This window comes from Macrotis lagotis, chromosome 5 (genome assembly GCF_037893015.1).
Source record: "Macrotis lagotis isolate mMagLag1 chromosome 5, bilby.v1.9.chrom.fasta, whole genome shotgun sequence".
In the NCBI taxonomy this organism is placed as follows: Eukaryota; Metazoa; Chordata; class Mammalia; order Peramelemorphia; family Peramelidae; genus Macrotis; species Macrotis lagotis.
In genome coordinates, this window is record NC_133662.1 from 25,884,449 (window position 1) to 25,902,371 (window position 17,923).

A 17,923-nucleotide genomic window follows, 5' to 3' on the forward strand; every position below is an offset into this window, starting at 1 on the left:
TCCCTCCCTCCCTCCCTTCCTCCCTCTCTGTTTCTATCTGTCTGTCTGTCTGTCTTTTTCTCTCACTCAAACCTTGCCGAGTCCATCCTCAAAGTGCTTGCAGCATCTCCAGGAGGAAAAAAAAATATATATCTAATCTGTATATTTTGCAGGCTTGGATAATAAATCCTGAGCAGTTTTAAAATCCTAGGGTTGTGCATGAATTCTTTCACCATTCAAGGCCTTTCAATCTTAAATTGGCAACACCAACACCCAACAACACAAAGAAAAGGAGGTAAGAAGGGGGAGAGGGGTGCACAAAACAGTTCCTGCTCTTACTGAACTCACAATTTAATGGAGATAAATCACGCAAATCACATATGTAAATCACAAACATTATATATATATATATATATGTGTGTGTGTGTGTGTGTTTATACGAATGTTTATGTATATATACATATATATGTATATATACTATATATGCTATTTGTTATTATTAAATCCCAAACTGAACTCTCTGCTTTTTTTCTTTCCTCATCAGTCAGCTCTCATCTCATTGTTCCTAATTCCCTTTTCCTCTTGTTGTCCTCATGCTGGAGTGCAGTCTTATCTACTTAAGAAGATTTCATTGTTAACTTTCTTGGCCATCTCCTGACTCATTACAGAATTACATATGACTATATCAATCCACTTACTCAATAAACTCCAGTGACTTCTGATCATCTCTAAATTCAAGCATCAGTCTCTTTGTTGTATGGTCAAAGCTTTTCCTAACCTGTCCCAAGCTGTCCCAAATTACCTTTCCAACTTTAAAATGATTTGCCACAATGATGTAGAGAATTGTGATTATAGGAAATTTATAATTAGAAACAAATCCTGTAATCTTTTATGCTGTTCAATTTTGCTAATTATAGAAGGCTGTTTGCTCCTGAGATGTAAACTGATTCCTGTTGTTTGCATCCTGTCTCCCATCCCCCCTTCACCATTTCCCATTGTTGTGTGATGGAGAAATGACATGTTGAACTTAGAGGTCACACACCTTGGGACAGGAAGGACCAATACATAGCTTGCCCATTTGAGGATTCCTGGCCCAGGTGCTAGACCACTCCCCAAGCCTCCCCTTGTCCAACCTACTATAGAACTGTATGTAAGAGGAAGCACCACCTCTTCTTGACTCTACCTTTCACCCTGCAGGATATCTACATCTTTCTTTCCTTCTTAGGCCATGTGTTCCCATGCTAGGCCCTGGTGGATAACCATGGGCCCCCTTGCCATGTGGCCAGGACAGCATCTCTCTCTCTCTCTCTCTCTCTCTCTCTCTCTCTCTCTCTCTCTCTCCTTCTCCCCACCCTCACTCACACTTCACCTAACCTGTCCTCAAGGTGCTTACTGCTTTTTGAATTAACCTATTTACTTTTTAATAATTTGTAATAAATCCTGAGCAGTATTAAAATCCCAGGGAACACAAAAATTCCTTCGAGAATTCAACTACATTGACCTCTTTATTGTCCTTTATCCACAAGGGTGCATCTTCCATTCCTGTGGATTTTGTGTAGACTGTCTCATGACTTGGTTTTGCCTCTTTTTACCTTGGTTTCATAGAATCCCTAGTTTCTGAGATTCAACTCAAAGCACAACTTCTTCAAGAGGATTTGCCTGACCCTCTCAGTTGCTGATGCATACCTCTCCCTCTCACCACCAATTGTATTTATTATTAGAGGCAGTGCTGTTCAGTAGATGGAGTCCTAGTTCATTTAATTCAGCTTGTTTCAAAAATGAGTTTTTCTGACTACAAGGCTGGCACTAAATTCATTGCTCCATCTAACTGCCCAAATGTCCTTTCTAGCCTTATTTATTTATTCTGTGCCTTTTTCAACCAAGGATTTCAAATCACTCTATAAAGTAGTCACCCTAGGGACAGATACTAATAATAATTTCTTATAGGGAACCCAGTCTTCAGGGTTCTGGTATATCTGATATGTATTTTAAATCATTTCAGTCATGTCTGACTCTTCATGATCCTGTTCAAGTTTTTCTTGGCAAAGATACTGGAATAGTTTGCCATTTCTTTCTTCAGTTCATTTTACAGATGAAGAACTGGGCAAGCAGGGTTAAATGACTTGCCCAGAGTCATATAGCTAGTGTATGAGGCTAGATTCAAAGTCATGAAGTTGCCTCTTCCCAATTCCAAACCCAATGCTCTAGCCACAGTATCCTGTAGCATAACTGATAGGAGCAGCTAGGTGGAATGGTGGATAGAGCATCACCTCTGGAGTCAGGAAGACCTGAATTCAAATCTGGCATCAGGCACTCAACACTTACTGGATGTATGATCTTGGGCAAGTCACTTAACCCTGATTGCCTCAGCTTCTTCAATAAAATGATCTAGAGAAGGAAATAGCAAACTACTGCAATATCTTTATCAAAAGAAATACCAAATGGGGTTGTGAAGAGTCAGACATGACAACAAAATTAATTTTATGGAATCTGGCCTAAATAAGTCCAAAAGCAATACACAGAATCAAAAGTTCTTAAATTTATTTCTTTAAAAAATAATTTTGGTATTACTGATACTTGTTCAAACTGATAGGTTTCCTATGATTTAAAGCTGGAAGAGAACTTCAAGGTTATCTAGTCCAGTCTTCAGTAGAATGTAAACTCCTTTGGTGGAAAAAAAATTTAGCCTAGATTTTGATAATCTGAGAGTTCTGTCTGTCACTAAATAATTGTGGGACTTTAGGCAAATTACTTTACCTCTCCTGATTCTTCAGTAAAATGAATCATCAGAATAGATGACCTTTGTTTTTCAGTTTTAATATTCATGATTCTGTAACCACAAATCCATTTTAAGAAGACTATTTCTTCTTTGCCATTGTTTCTCCACTATCTGTTGCACAGTAAATGTTTAATAAGTATTTACCGATTGATTGACAAAATCCCCTCATTTTATTTTTTTTTTGAGATAATTAAGGTTAAGTGACTTGCCCAGGGTCACATAGCTAATAAATATCTTAAGTTAAATTTGAATTCTGGTCCACTTGATTCCAAGAAAAGTTGCTGTATTCACCTTGCTGTTTTTTCCCTTATTTTAAGGAGGAAGAGTTGTGACTTGGCCAAGACCACAAAGGTAGAAATTTACCTTTGACTTGGCTCTAAACCCAGTTTCTCCAACTCATTCTATTCTAGCATATTGTCTCTAAGTCATTTAATTCAGCTAGTTTCAAAGTTTAATTTAAAGCAAAACATATGCTAATGGTTCATGATGAAAATCCCTTTATGGTTCTGTAATGCCCCCTAGAAAGCATTTAGATTGAAATGAAATGCTGTTTGGGGGACCTGAGCAGTGGATTCATGCTTGAACTGACTCATTAGCCAAGTATTCTATATGTGTGTGCATGTGGATGTTGTCTTCTCTAAGCTTTAATTATACTAAGGAAAATTATTTAAAAAGAGCAAAACCCAAGGATTTAAATGGAGCCCATTAAAACCTTTCTCTCCTTGTTGAAGATGAATTGAAGAAAAGGTAATTGAATATGACCTCAGAATCCCTTTCAGTTTTAAATCTGTAATTCTATAATACTATGATTTTATAAGCTTCATTAAGAATTTGTCGTAAGTCCATTTGCCCCAAGGATTTGCCTGGGCACTGAAGGAATGCTTCTGTAAACCACATAGTCCATCAGGGAGTGCTATTCCTCCAGACTAGGCATGGCATGCTGCTATGGTCTAAGATGATATAGCTTGAGTTCCTACATATTGTTGTCTCTGTGCCTATACATATATGTATTTTGTATGAATACGAATATATGTGTACACACAGATATCTATCTATCTATCATCTATCTATCTCTATCTAACTCTATCTCTATCTCTATCTCTATATCTGTATCTGTATCTGTATATGTATCTATATCATCTATGTCTATGTCTATGTCTATGTCTATGTCTATATCATCTCTCTATCTCTATCTCTATCTCATCTATATCTATATATATCATGATCTCTTGCTCATTTTTTGATGCCAAACAGAGAAAGTACAGCTACTGAATGTTGATAAACTTTATCATAAGTATAATGGTAAGAGCATGGAGAGGAGATCAGGAGGTCAGGTCTATATACATGTGAGTGAGTGAGTGAGTGAGTGTGTGTGTGTGTGTGTGTGTGTGTGTGTGTGTGTGTGTGTATGTAGAGAAAGAGATAAAGAGAGAGAGAGAGAGAGAGAGAGTCAGTGTAACCTATTGGATAGAGAACTGGCTTAGAAATCAGAAAAACCTGGATAGAGTCCCACCTCTGATACCTACTAGCTGTGTGACTCTGAATAATAAATAGCCTTTCAATACTACAGACAGGTGTCAAAGCCTATACATTACAGACCAAGTTTGAGTATTTTCCACACTGCCAGTTCTCTCTATTAAAAAATCATATATCCATTATATTTTATATTATCATATTATATATATATATATATATATATTATAATGTTATATATCCTATTGGTTGTAAGGGTAGCTAGATGGCCTAGTGAATGGAGCCCTGGCCTTGGAGTCAGGAGGACAGGAGTTTGAATCCAGTCTCAGACACTTGACACTTACTGGTTTTGTGACCTTGGGCAAGTCATTTAACCATGATTACATTGCATCTAGGGCCAACTCCAGTCATCCTGATTCAGATCTGGTCACTGGACCCAGATAACTCTGGAGGAGAAAGTGAAACTGGTGAGAGCACAGCATCCCCTCACTCAGATCCAATTCATGTACTTGTCAAGTCATCAACTCCCTGATGTCATGGTCTTATTCAAGAACAAAGGACAAACACCATCATCATCATCATCATATTAGTTGTAAAGATTAATAAAATATATTTTGCATCAAGCAAAAGATTCTTGTCACCAAGGTCTTGTTAAAGAGCTTAATGTAAGAAATGGTTTACATCAGTGCAAATGATATTAAAGAGAAGAATTATCATCTGTTTTGGTTCTCCAACCAAAGTATGTGGAGTTTTCCCATCTGACTTCCATCTGAAATCTCCTATATATTGTCTCTTCCTATCAGAATGTGAACTTCTAGAATACACTGTCTTGCTCATCTATTTGCAGAAGCAAAGCACAATGCTCTGCACATTGAAAGCACTTAAATGAATTTCTTTTCATTCATTCATTCCACAAAAAGACTCATTCCCCTTCGATTTGGTGTCAAATGATCTGTCTTCAGATCCTTTCTCTGCTACTTGTAAGTAGAATATGCCCTTGAGAAAATATCTTTACCTCTCTGGGCCTCCTTTAACTCATGGGGCAAACTTGAAGATTACACTGTTTTCTAGGATCCCTAACATCTCTATCATTCTCCATTATCTAATTTTCTAACTCTTGTCCATTTCTTAATGCTGGACACAAAAAGTACCAACTGCTGAATGCTGATAGACTTTATCATAGGTTTAGTGAAAAGAGCATAGAATGGAAGTCAGGATGCATTCTAGCCCTAGTCTATTAATTACTTAAATGAAATAAAGCAAATTATTTCACTCCTGACTGATTTTTCCCATGTATTCTTACCTGTGCTCTCTTCTTCACCTATCTAAATAATGAGTCCATTGGGAAATAGAAAGGTTCTTTAATCATCTGTCACATGCAAATGAAGCATATTATTGAAATTCTATATCTATGTTAAATATGTGATACTACCAGTCACTATGCATCTTTTGTCGCTGAATCATTACAGTCATGTCCAATACTTCATGACTTTATTTGGAATTTTGTTTTAGGCAAAGACACTGGAGTGGTTTGTCATAGCCTACAGATGAGTAAACTGAGGCAAACACAGTTAAGTAACTTTTCCAGGATCACACTGCTAGTAAGTATTTGAAGCCACATTTTTACTCAGGAGGAGGAGGAGTCTGACTGGCTCCCAGACCAGCACTCTCTCCACTGTGTCACTGACTTGCTCCTTCTAAGCTCATAGGTACTAGTTCACATATTTTTAATAGTATTAGTGGCCATGTGCTTATTTTACAGGAGAAATTGAGGTTAGGAAAGTTTAAATTACTCATCTAAGTTCACAAGTCTGGTATAGTATTGACAGACTTGCAATATGTCCAAGAAAAATCTAATTTGGTCTTTATGACTAATTATGCCACTTGCCTAGTTACACTAAAATTCCTCTTCTATAGAATCCAATTAACCAAAAGCTCAAAAAGTCTGTTATCCTTCCTCCCTTCAATGCCCCCTCAGATTTTATACAACATTAATGGATGTGCATAAAACCCCAAGGCAGTTTTCAAACAGATCAATTCAATGAATACTTATTACAAGCTACACTGTGTGCAAAGTACTACTTTGTGCAATATGAATCATCAAAAGAATTGTGTTATATTTACCATCATTTCTTGAGGGATATTTCTTTTTACTCCAACAGTTTGAAAATGGATGCTCCAAGTTTTGTATGTATCTTGGCAACTCTTAGTCAATTAGACCTTAAAATAAGTGAAATAGGACATAGTTTTGCAATTATTCTAGATCAAAAGCCAAGGGCCATTTGGATATTTATAACATTATTTACAGGTTATATTTGGTCAATAATTTAATTAATTCACCTAAAAAACTATCAGATTTACTGAATTTAGAGTTCCACCTGCAGTTGCCTTGGCTATGCCAGACCTATAGGCAGGCAGTTTTTCTGACTCTCTTTCTAGATAAATAGATGCTTGCTATTATTATATCATAAATAAGTAAATGAATGACAAAGCTGTATACTTAACAAAAGTTTGGAAAGAATCACCAGCTTTTTTGTAGCAAAGTTAGGATGATAATGATAGCTAAAATTTGTATAGGACTTCAAAGTATGCAAAGCACCTGACACATATTATCTCATTTGATTATCACAACAACCCTTGAAGGAATAATGTTATTCTTATTTTACAGATGGGATCACAAGTCAAAAAAAATAAAAGACTAAATGACTTGCTTAGAGTCACCAACACAATCTGAAGTATTATCCGAATTCAGATCTTTCTGACATCATGTCTAGTTCTTTCCACTGTGCTACTTACCTTCCTCAAGAAGACCACTAAAAGCCCTTCTTTTCTCTCCTGCTTTCTTTCCATTTTCTTTCTTTCTTTCTTTCTTTCTTTCTTTCTTTCTTTCTTTCTTTCTTTCTTTCTTTCTTTCTTTCTTTCTTTCTTTCTATTTTCTTTCTTTCTTTTTTTGTCCCACAAAATGACTAATATAGAAATGTTTTACATGATTGCATATTTATAACCTATATCAGATTACTTGTTATCTCAGAGATGGGGGAGAGATAGAATTTGAAGTTTAAAATTTAAGAAAAAATGTTAAAAAATTATTTTGACAAAAAAGGAAAGTGATCAATGTTGAAGAGGTTGTGGAAGGGTTGGGACCTTAATGCATTGTTAGTGGAGTTGTGAACTGATCCATCCATTCTGGAGAGCCATATGGAACTATGCCTAAAGAGCAATAAAACTGATCATACCCTTTGACCCAGCAATATCAATACTAGGACCAGATCCAGAAGAAACCATAAAAATAGGAAAAGTCTTACATGTTCCAAAATATTCATAGCAGCTCTTTTTGTAGTGGCAAAGAATTGGAAACTGAGAGGATGCCCATCAATTGGGGAATGGATGAACAAGTTATGGTATAACATTATGTAGTACTATTGTTCTATAAGAAACCAAGAATGGTTGAACTATAGAGAAGCATGGGAGCATGGGATGAATTTCAAGATACTGATGATACTGATGCTGAGCAAAGGAAGCAGAGCCAAGAGAACATTGCACACATTAATATCAACATTGTGAGATGATCAACCTTGAAGGATGCAGCTCCTCTCAGCAGTTCAGAGAGCTAGACAATCCTAGGAAACTAGCTATGGACAACACTATCCCCATCCAGAGAAAAGAAGAAAAACAAAACAAAAAAAAAACCCTACATAATCTTAATGAACATTCCCTTTTAAAATTTTTCTATTATGTATTTCTTTCCTCTCTCATGGTTTCTTTCTTTTTCCTTAATCCTAATTCCTCATATCAAAAATAACTAATCTATAAACATGTTAAACACAAATGTATATGTACAATATTTACCTGAGTATTTATCCCTCAGGGAAGGGGGGTAGGAAGGGAGGGTAGAAGAAAATTATGTAAGTTAAAAATATGCATATGCATTTGGATGAATGTTGAAAAACTTTCATAATATGTAATTGGAAAAATAAAATATCAATTAAAACATATGGATAGGATAGGTATCAATAAAAAATCTACATTAATTGGGGAAAAATTAATTAGTATTAAAAATATAACCTCATTTTATCCTCACAACCCTCAGAGATAGGTCCTTTAAAAAAAGATCACTGATAACATGCAAGCAATATTTAGATGAATTTGTGATTTCATTGGCTAGCAGTAGTGGTATAATACAGTGGATGAAATACTAGATTTGGCATTAGGGAGATCTGGATTTAAATCTCTTTGATACTAAACAGTGTGTGATTATGGTTAAGTCACTTAACCTCTCTGACACTTGGTTTCCTCATTATAAAATGGGTAAAATAATATCATATATATATATATATATATCACAAGGTTGGTGACCCTTAAATGAGGTTGCATATGTAAAATAAATGTCAGTTATTACTAATATCATTTATCATCCATATGGTGGATATTTACACTATTTACAACTCCTCTGCACCTTCCTATCTGGGCCATTCTTGTCTTCCAAATTATCCATAAAGAAATCCTCCAAAATACTAAAAGCTTTCTTTAGAGTCTTGGAGTCATCAGATCTATGGTCAAATCTCAGCTCTGATACTCACTACCTGTGACTTTGGGTAAGTCCATTAACATATCTAAGCATCAGCTCGGCAAAATAAAAAGAATGGACTAGATCAGGGCATTTTCTGGTCCTCACAATCCTCACAACCTGGGAGACAGGTACTATTATTACCTCTGTTTTAGAGTTGAGGAAAGTAAGGCAAATAGAGATTATTTGACTTGCCAGTCATTACCCATCTAGTAAATATCTAAAGACATATTTCTTCTGACTTCAGGACTGCATAGTATAAAGTGGTCCTAAAACCAAAATTTTGAGAACCTCTGGACTAAGGTCCCCCCATATTTCTAAAACTATACTACTATGATCTCAAGAAAGTCAATGTTGGGGACTTTAGCTACTCATCTCTTGTGTCATTCAAATTTCATTACCATTAACTTCCTTTTCCAGCTTTCTATATCCTTTATCTTTTATCATTTCTTTCATACAAGCCATTATTTATAATATGCTGCAGGCCTCTGATAAGCATCACGCATTTTTCCATTAACTTTGGGTCACTTATAATTGTGATTTGCTTCTGTGTTTGTAGTGTTCATGTTTCTAGCCATTCAACACCACTGGGGGAAGGTTAGGGTTACAAAATTGTGCTTTTGAAATAGCTTAGAATCAGAAAAAGTACAATTTTCCCAAAGTCATCCACCCTGATCTTCACTTCCTATCTACCATAAACCTATCCAAACTAATTTTAGCATTTCTTTGGGTATTCTGACTAACATGATAAAAAAAAAAGTGCCAGAAACCATAACAGCTAGGAAATTGTTTCCACTAAAAATAATGACTGTAGAGATCCCATTCCTATTTCAACACTTTTGGAATACATGAACATTCCATTATTTATTAGGTTAATAAATATTGGATTTTAATAGTGACCATTGATAGTCATTTAGTTTTATCCAGGGATATGCTTGAAAGCCACAGTAGATAACAGTGTTCTAACTCAATTTATGAATCATTTATAAGCACTCATTACATGGAAGGCACAATCTTAGTCATCAGGCATACAAAGATAAATAAGGCTATCATCCTTCCTTTCAAGGAGTTTAAGATCTAATTGTGGGGGAGAAGGAGGAGAAAGAGAGAAAGGAAAAGGCAGGACCAACAGAAGCAAGTGTAACACAAGGTGATAGGAACAAAGAATAGGTCTACATAAAGCTTCCTAAAAATGAAGAAAGGAGAAAATGCTGATTTAATTTCAGAGAAGTCAAGAAATGCATCCTGGAGAAGTTAGACACTCAAGTTGAAATTTAAAGTAAAAGAAGTGTTTCAATAAACAAACATGAGAAGAATGTGCCTTCCAAGAATGATTGATATGGATGAATGAATAAATGAGTAAGGAAAAATGTTTATTAATGGTTTACTATGGGCCAAGAACTATGCTAAAAGCCGGAGATAAAAATACAAAATGGAAGGCATATCCTTTACTCAAGGTGCTTGCCTTATCAGGGAGATATCATATGTGTGGAAACAGGATGAAATCAGGAAACAGCTTGTAGTCTACTTTAGCTGGAACATAGAGTACCAGTCTTCTTATAGTTTGCTCACACCCACACCATGTGTGTGACACTGGTTTTTTGGCTCTTCTTCATATGATACTTCATATCCTGATTGGGCATTGTCACTGGCTGTCCCCCATGCTTGGAACTCTCTTCCTTCTCCTCCTCTCTGCCTCCTGGCTTCCCAGACCTTCCCCCCCACAATCTTCAGCTAAAGTCTCACCTTCTACAAGAACTACTTCCATGTCTTCTCCCTCATTAAACTGTGAGCTCTTAGAGAAACTGGGTTGTTTGGGGCTTTTTTTGCCATTTTATATACCCAGTGCTTATCATCATGTTTGACAGTTAGTAGGTGCTTTATAAATGACTGACTGACTTGAAAAGCTGGTAGGAGTCTGATTGTGGAAGACCCTAATTGCTAGGGTTAACAAGTTTTCATGTTTTCCTTTATGTAACCCAATGAAAGTTTGTACAAGATAGACCTATGTGTTAGTAAGGTTATTCTGGAAATTGTATGAAGGGTGGACTGGAAAATTGAACTGAAAAATTTGAGGTAGGGAGTCCAGTTTGGAGGGAAGGGATGAATCCATGAGGTAATAGGAAGATAGAATCAAGGGGAATTGGAAACTGCTTTTGTATGGAAGTGAGAGAGAAGAATAAAAGGTGGTTAGAGATTTCCAACCCTGGTGACAAAATACAAACCCTTCCTAGTAACCCAGAAGTATATAGCCAGGTAAGACAAAGAAATCCATCGACCTTGTGTGGAAATTTATGTCTCATTCTGAATCTCTAGTTTATCACCTTCCTGACAAGATGTGTAAGAAATGCTTTGTCATCAGTCTTTTGAAGTCAAGACTAGTCACTGATGAGCAAAGTTCTGTACTCTTTTGAAGTTTGTTTTCTTTTTTGTTATTGTAGTCATTATAAAAATTATTCTCTTGGTCATGTTCATTTCATTCTGCATCAGTTCATATATGTCTTTCTCAGTTTTCTCTAAATTCATTTATAATTTCTGATAGCACAATAATATTTTATTATATTTATGTGCAAGTTTCTTCAGCTGCTCCCCAAATGATGTGCACCCATTTGTTTTTCAATCCTTTGCTGAAAATGCTGCTGTAAATATTCAAAGTTTATGCAGTTTACTTATTATGGATATAATTCCAAATTGCTTTCCTTATTGATAGAATTAGTTCACAACTCCACCAAAAGTATATTCACATTGCTATAGTTCTATATGCCCCTAAGATAACAGGCATTTCTTTTTTATTCATCTGTGCTCATCTGATCAATCTGAATTTTTCTTATTAGTGATGAGGAACACTTTCTCATTTGGTTGTCAATAGCTTGAATCTCTTCTCTTCTTGTTCACATGCTTCAGTTACGTCTGTATTAGAGAAAGGGGCAATGAAGTGGCATGGTGGAGAGCCCAGGGGGCTGGAGGAAGGAAGACTTATCTTCCTGAGTTCAAATAGGGCTTTACTAGCTGCATGACCCTGGCAAGTCATTTAACTTTGTTTACCTCAGTTTCCTCATCTGTAAAATGATCTAGAGAAGGAAATGGAAAACCACTTCAGTATCTTTGTCAATAAAACCCCAAATGGGGTCATTGAAGAGTTGAATATGACTGAAAAATGATTAATCAACAAGATTAGAGATTGTGTATTTTCACAATTAGCAATTTTGTCTTTCAATGGTCAGTGTTCTGCGCAAGGTACCACCACCTGGAGAGGCTCCTTGTTTAGTTCCTCTGCCCCATCCCTCTGCTACTTTGTGTGACAGAATTCTTGGACCCTCTACTGCCTCTTAAGGTTGCTTTACTGAATCAAGGCATCTGCTTTGAAGATTCTCACAGAAGTCACCTTGGCCTCCATATCTCACTGAGCTTGTTGGCTGCAATGATTTTCCTAGTGTTGCTGTCATCTTATAATTTGGCACCAAGTCCCTCTGTGTGACTGTCGTGTGTTCTAAAATTGTGAACTGCTGCTCAGACATCCAGAAATTTCCCTGATGCCTCCAGGACCTAGCCCAGACTTCTACTTCACAACTCCCCAAAAAAGCCTGGTGTTGTGGGTTTTGCTTCTGGCATTATAGCTGCTGCAAGGGAAGTGGGAAGCCCACTGGAACCTAGAGTGAGAGGACCCCAAGGGGGAACTCAGAAACAGGTGCCCTCTTTAGGATCCACCCATCTCATCCCTGAAGAGTACCTGGAGTTAGCAGGCTCCTGGATAATCAAGTGTCTATGATGGAACTCTGCTCTGCAGCCCTGGAATGTTCCCCAGTGCTCCCTACAAGACAGATAAATGTAAATAGCAGTCTTCCATCCCTCTTTTGTGGTTGTTGTTGTTTTTTTTGTAATGGTAAGTATTTTGTTTTGTACATTTAAAAACATTCTTCTGAGAAGGGCTTCAGAGGCTTCAGAGTGTCCCAGGAGAGTCTAGGATACAAACAAGTTTAAGAACATTTGTTTTAGGCCAACATTATGATTTGACAGAAAAGGAAAGTGAGGCCTGGAGAGGCTAAATAATTACTGTAAGGTCATGTAGGAAATTAGAGGCAGAGCTGAGAATAGAACACAGATATCTTGACTCCCAGACTGGCTTTCTTTCTTCTATTACCATGTAGCAGATTCAAGGCACTTCAAATATGACTTAGAGGTTTCATAGGTTGAACAGGAGATTGAGAAGCAACCAGCACTTTGGGCCTAGTTAGCCCTGGGATTGATTCATATCAATATTGCTCTGGGGATGGCACTATTGGACAAGATACTTGAAAAGCCTCTCAATTGGACAATTCCATCTTCAGGGTTCACTGGGGCTTCTGCAGGTCATCTGGTCCAAATGATCTAGGCAGTAGTTCATGGACTGTCTTGACTTCATATGTACCATCTGCTTTTGTTATGTAGACATGCCAATATTTTCCAAACTCTCTCATTACTTGTCTACAGGCTCCACAAGGTGAGATAAAATCATTCTTCAAGTAATTCATAATAGCAATGGCCCAGAACTCCTTGTACCTTTCTGAGACGGCCTTCTGAATAGCAGTACGTTCTGCACAGATGCCTAGTGGATAGGCAGCATTTTCTATGTTGCATCCTGAAAAAATCTTCCCATCCAGGGTCAGGAGAGCCGCCCCCACTGAGAAATTACTGTAGGGACAATAGACAAACTTCTTGGATTCTTGGCCCCTGCAAATGATCTTCTGAATCTGAACTGGATCTAAAGGTCCTGAGGTGCTTGGATACAGGGCCAGGTCAACGGGTACTTGATCCATGGCTTGACCCTGAGGAACTCTTCTCTCAGGTCAGCAGTAGGCTGGGAGCTGGCAGGCAGCAGAGGCTGTCCTGCAGAGAGTGGGACCTAGACACCAAAGGGTGTCGGTGGGAGCAGTCAACTGAAGCCTGGGCTTGAGGCCATCCATCCCTCTTTGTTGTTGCTGCTGTTTTATACCTAAATGTTACAGCTTTTCCCTTTTAAAAAAAGCCTCTTGGTTTCTAAGTTACCTTCCCTAATGAATGAAAACACAAATAGATCTTTTAAAAAATTGTGTCAATTCCTCAATTGGATATGTTGGATATATTAACATTATTAGATAAATTTTCCATTGATTCTTTTTATGCACATTAGAAAATATGCAAATTGTAAACTGAGCAAAAATAAACTCAGGACTACATGATATGAGAAAACATTCTGCTTCTATTTTTAGCAAAAAAAGTGTTCTGGTGTGTGATCTGGGTTTATTAATGTTATCATTATCTTGGGCTTTTGATCCACTTTCTGTGTCAGTAAGTAAAATGTGGCTTCCTAAGAAATGATTGCCAAAAGTAAGAAGTTCTTAATGTAGATAACCAGAATAGAGAATGGTAAAGCCTAAGTGTAATGCAAACCCATTCCTATATAAATAGTGTTGAGTTTGCTTGTTTTTCACATTGTATCTGAAAAGTTATATTAGAAAGCATACCAACACAGAAAAAAAGTGCTCAATGGAAAACTAAGCATAGAACAATAAAAGGGGTAAAGAATTTCAAATCAGAAGAATATATAATATGAATAATTCTTAATTGAATTGACCAATGAATCAACAGAATAATGTGGGTGTGAATGAGTTCTAGGCAGCTCTGCTCATGTAAACAAGATGTGAACAAGAATAACATTCCAAAAATGAATAGGCATATACCTAGGATTAGATCATAAGCCACAATAAGATCCTTATAGAAACATGACCTAGCTATAAAAGATCACATATACATAAATGAGAAAAACAAGGAATAAAATAATGTTTGCAACTATTGATAAAGGGAAGAGCTCAAGTGTGACTAGACAAAAGATAGAGAAGACCAGATAAGAAAACCAATGCAGTTGAAATTGGAAGGGAAATAGTTAACTGAAGGAAAAATTTTGCAGCAAGCTTCTCTGATAAAAGTGGATAATCTAGAACTTTTCCAATAAGAATGATGGACATTCTCCAATAGATAAATGATAATCCTGAAAAGAAGAAATCAATAACCATATAAAAATGCTACAAATCTCTATTTGTAATGTTATAATTACTGAAATACAAATCAAAACAGCCCTCTCATTTCACATCAGACTTATTAGACTGGCAAACAGCATAAAAGTAAAATGGCAGAATAGGCATTGTTAATGGGGCTATGAATTGGTCCAGTCATTCTGGAAAGAATTTTAGAACCATGACTAAAAAATTATTAATGTATCTTTGCTACTTTTATACCTATAACCTTATACCCCTGGAGATAGCAAAGAAAGAGTTAAAAATTCCTTAAATACAAAAATAATATATGCAGATGATTATATATGATATATATATAATGTATATAGGATATTTCATACATATAATATATACATACAATGTATATTAAATATATATATATATACATATTCTTATACACACATATCAATACTTTTGCTTATCACAAAGAACTAGAAACAATGGGGAGAAGCAGCTTGGTGGCACCATCATGCTTATGACTCTATTTCTTAATTTCTTCTTTCTACTCAAGATAAATCACCCTTGTGAGAAAAAAAAATCAGTTATTACTTTGTCTCAGGATCAAATGCTAATTGCTATAAATATCATGTAAATAACTTAGTTTAAATCATGCCTGCATAACCATGGTTGTCCCTTATAAATGATAGTAATGTGGGTAATAAGCAACAATGATGGAACTTCTTGGCAGTTAAGGAGACAACCGTGACAGTTCTGACCTTTCTCTTATCTTATGAAAATGTAATTATTTTTATCGGGTTTTTTAGTTTTTTTTGGTAAGGCAATGGAATTAAGGGGCTTGCCCAAGTTCCACACAGCTAGGTAATTATTAAGTGTTTGAGGTCAGATTTGAACTCATGTACTCCTGACTCCAGGGCTGGTGTTCTATCCACTGCGGCACCTACCCGCCCCTATTTTTATCTGTTTTCAAAAAACATATGTCTATTGTCCTATAGGATAGGATACAACGTGTCATAAATGTGATAAAACAAGTGAAAATTCAATTTCAAAGTAAAACCACAGAGTACCTTTCTGTAAATAATAAACTAGACATTTATTATCTGGCATTTGTCATGGCTGCTTCAAATGCCACAAAAATATCGAAATCATATCTCATTTTTGAAATATGGAGCTAAAATATGCAGAATTCTTTTTTCTTTATTATTATTTTTCAATTATATGTAAAGATATTTCAACATTGATTTTTGTAAAGTTTTCTCTCCTACTCTTTTCTCTCTACACCCTAGGATAGCAAATAATTTGATATAGGTTATTCATGTATAATCATTTCCATTTTAGTATAGATGAAAGAAGAATCAGAACAAAAGGGAAAAACCATGAGAAGGAAAAAGAAAAAACAATTTTAAAAAGGTGAATATAGCATGCTTTCATCTGCATTCAGCTTTATAGGGTTTTTTCCTTTGTTTTTTTTTTTTTTTTAGATTTTTCAAAGCAATGGGGTTAAGTGGCTTGCCCAAGGCCACACAGCTAGGTCATTATTAAGTGTCTGAGGTCGGATTTGAACTAGGTACTCCTGACTCCAAGGCCAGTGCTCTATCCACTGTGCCATCTAGCCACCCCAATCTGCATTCAGATAACACAATTCTTTCTCTGGATGTGGATGACATTTTCCATTGCAGATCTTTTAGAATTGTCTTTAATCAAAGAATTGCTGAGAAGAGCTAAGTCTATCATCCACATTGTTGCTGTTGCTGTTATCCAGATTCTGCTCACTTCACTCATTGTAAGTTCATGCAAGTCTTTTCAGTTTTTTCTGAAATCTGTCTGTTCATCATTTCATATAAAACAATATTTTGACATATTCATATAACACAACTTATCAAAACATTCCCCAATTGATAGACATCTCCTCAATTTCCAATTCTTAGCCACCACAAAAAGGAGCTGCTATGAATATTTTTATACATATAGGTCTTTTCCCTTTTTTTATGATTTTTTATTGTCCTTGGGGCAAAGTTTCAAATTACTCTCCAGAATGGTTGGATCAATTCACACCTCCATCAACAGTATATGTGTCCCAGTTTTCCCATATCCTCTCCAACATTTATCATTTCCCTTTTCTGTTGTATTAGCCAATCTGGTAGGTATAAGGAGGCTCTCAGAGGTGTTTTAATTTGCATTTTTCTAAATAATGATGACTTAGAACCTTTTTCACATTACTAGAGATAGATTTAATTTATTTATCTGAAAACTGCCTGTTCATGTCCTTTGACCTTTTATCAATTAGATAATGACTTGTATTTTCATAAATTTGACTTAGTTCTCTATGTATTTTAGAAATGAGATCTTCAGAAACACTGATTGTTAAAATTGTTTCCCAACTTTATGCTTTTCTTCTACTTTTGTTTGTCTTGGTTTTGGTTGAGCAAAAAAAAAAAATTTCAATTTAATGTAATCGAAATTCTCCATTTTGCATTTCATAATGTTCTCTATCTCTTCTTTGGTCATAAATTCTCCCTCTCTCCATTGATCTTACAGAATTCTCTAGGAGTTGATGTGTTATGTTATATTAGAAAAAGCATTAGTGCTTAAGTTCACAGTTCTAGAGTTAGAAGGAACCTCAAAGGTCACCTGGTACAGATGGGGAACTGAGATGTTTCCTGACTCTAAGTTCACTTTTCTTCAGGTTTCTCATTTGTAAAATGAGTTGGTTGAGCATTTGTATATGTCGAGGAAGCAACTGGTAAACACATTTAATCAGGAATTTTTCATCTAGGGGTTCATAAGTTTTTAAAAAACATTTTAATAATTGTATTTGAGTATAATTGCTTTCCTTTGTAATACTATGCATTTTATGATATGAATTTTAAAATATTGTTTGAAGAAAGGGTTCAGCTTTACTGGACTGAAAGAAGAACCTCTATTCTAAAAGAGCATAAACAAAATGTGAAAGTGAGATACATTAGCAAGCATAAATAGCATCAATAAAAGCCAAAACCCCAAATGAGGTGAGGCTTGAAGGAAAAAAAGACAAGATTGAAAAAGAAGCTCTATGAATCTTAGACTTGGACCCTTGAAGGACATCTACAATAACCTTTCTATTTTTAACTCGAGGAAACTGAGAAAGGTTAAAAC

The 17,923-nt window shown here is 35.9% G+C and overlaps 1 protein-coding gene and 2 pseudogenes across 1 annotated transcript in view; 1 reads left to right on the forward strand and 2 right to left on the reverse strand.

Moving 5' to 3' along the window:
* RCAN2 (regulator of calcineurin 2) overlaps positions 1–17,923 on the reverse strand; it is a 304,597-nt gene that overhangs the window by 156,197 nt on the left and 130,477 nt on the right. The window lies entirely within an intron of this gene.
* LOC141523704 (cytidine deaminase pseudogene) overlaps positions 25–17,923 on the reverse strand; it is a 33,308-nt pseudogene continuing 15,409 nt past the window's right edge.
* LOC141487737 (transmembrane protein 179B-like) overlaps positions 10,959–17,923 on the forward strand; it is a 19,256-nt pseudogene continuing 12,291 nt past the window's right edge.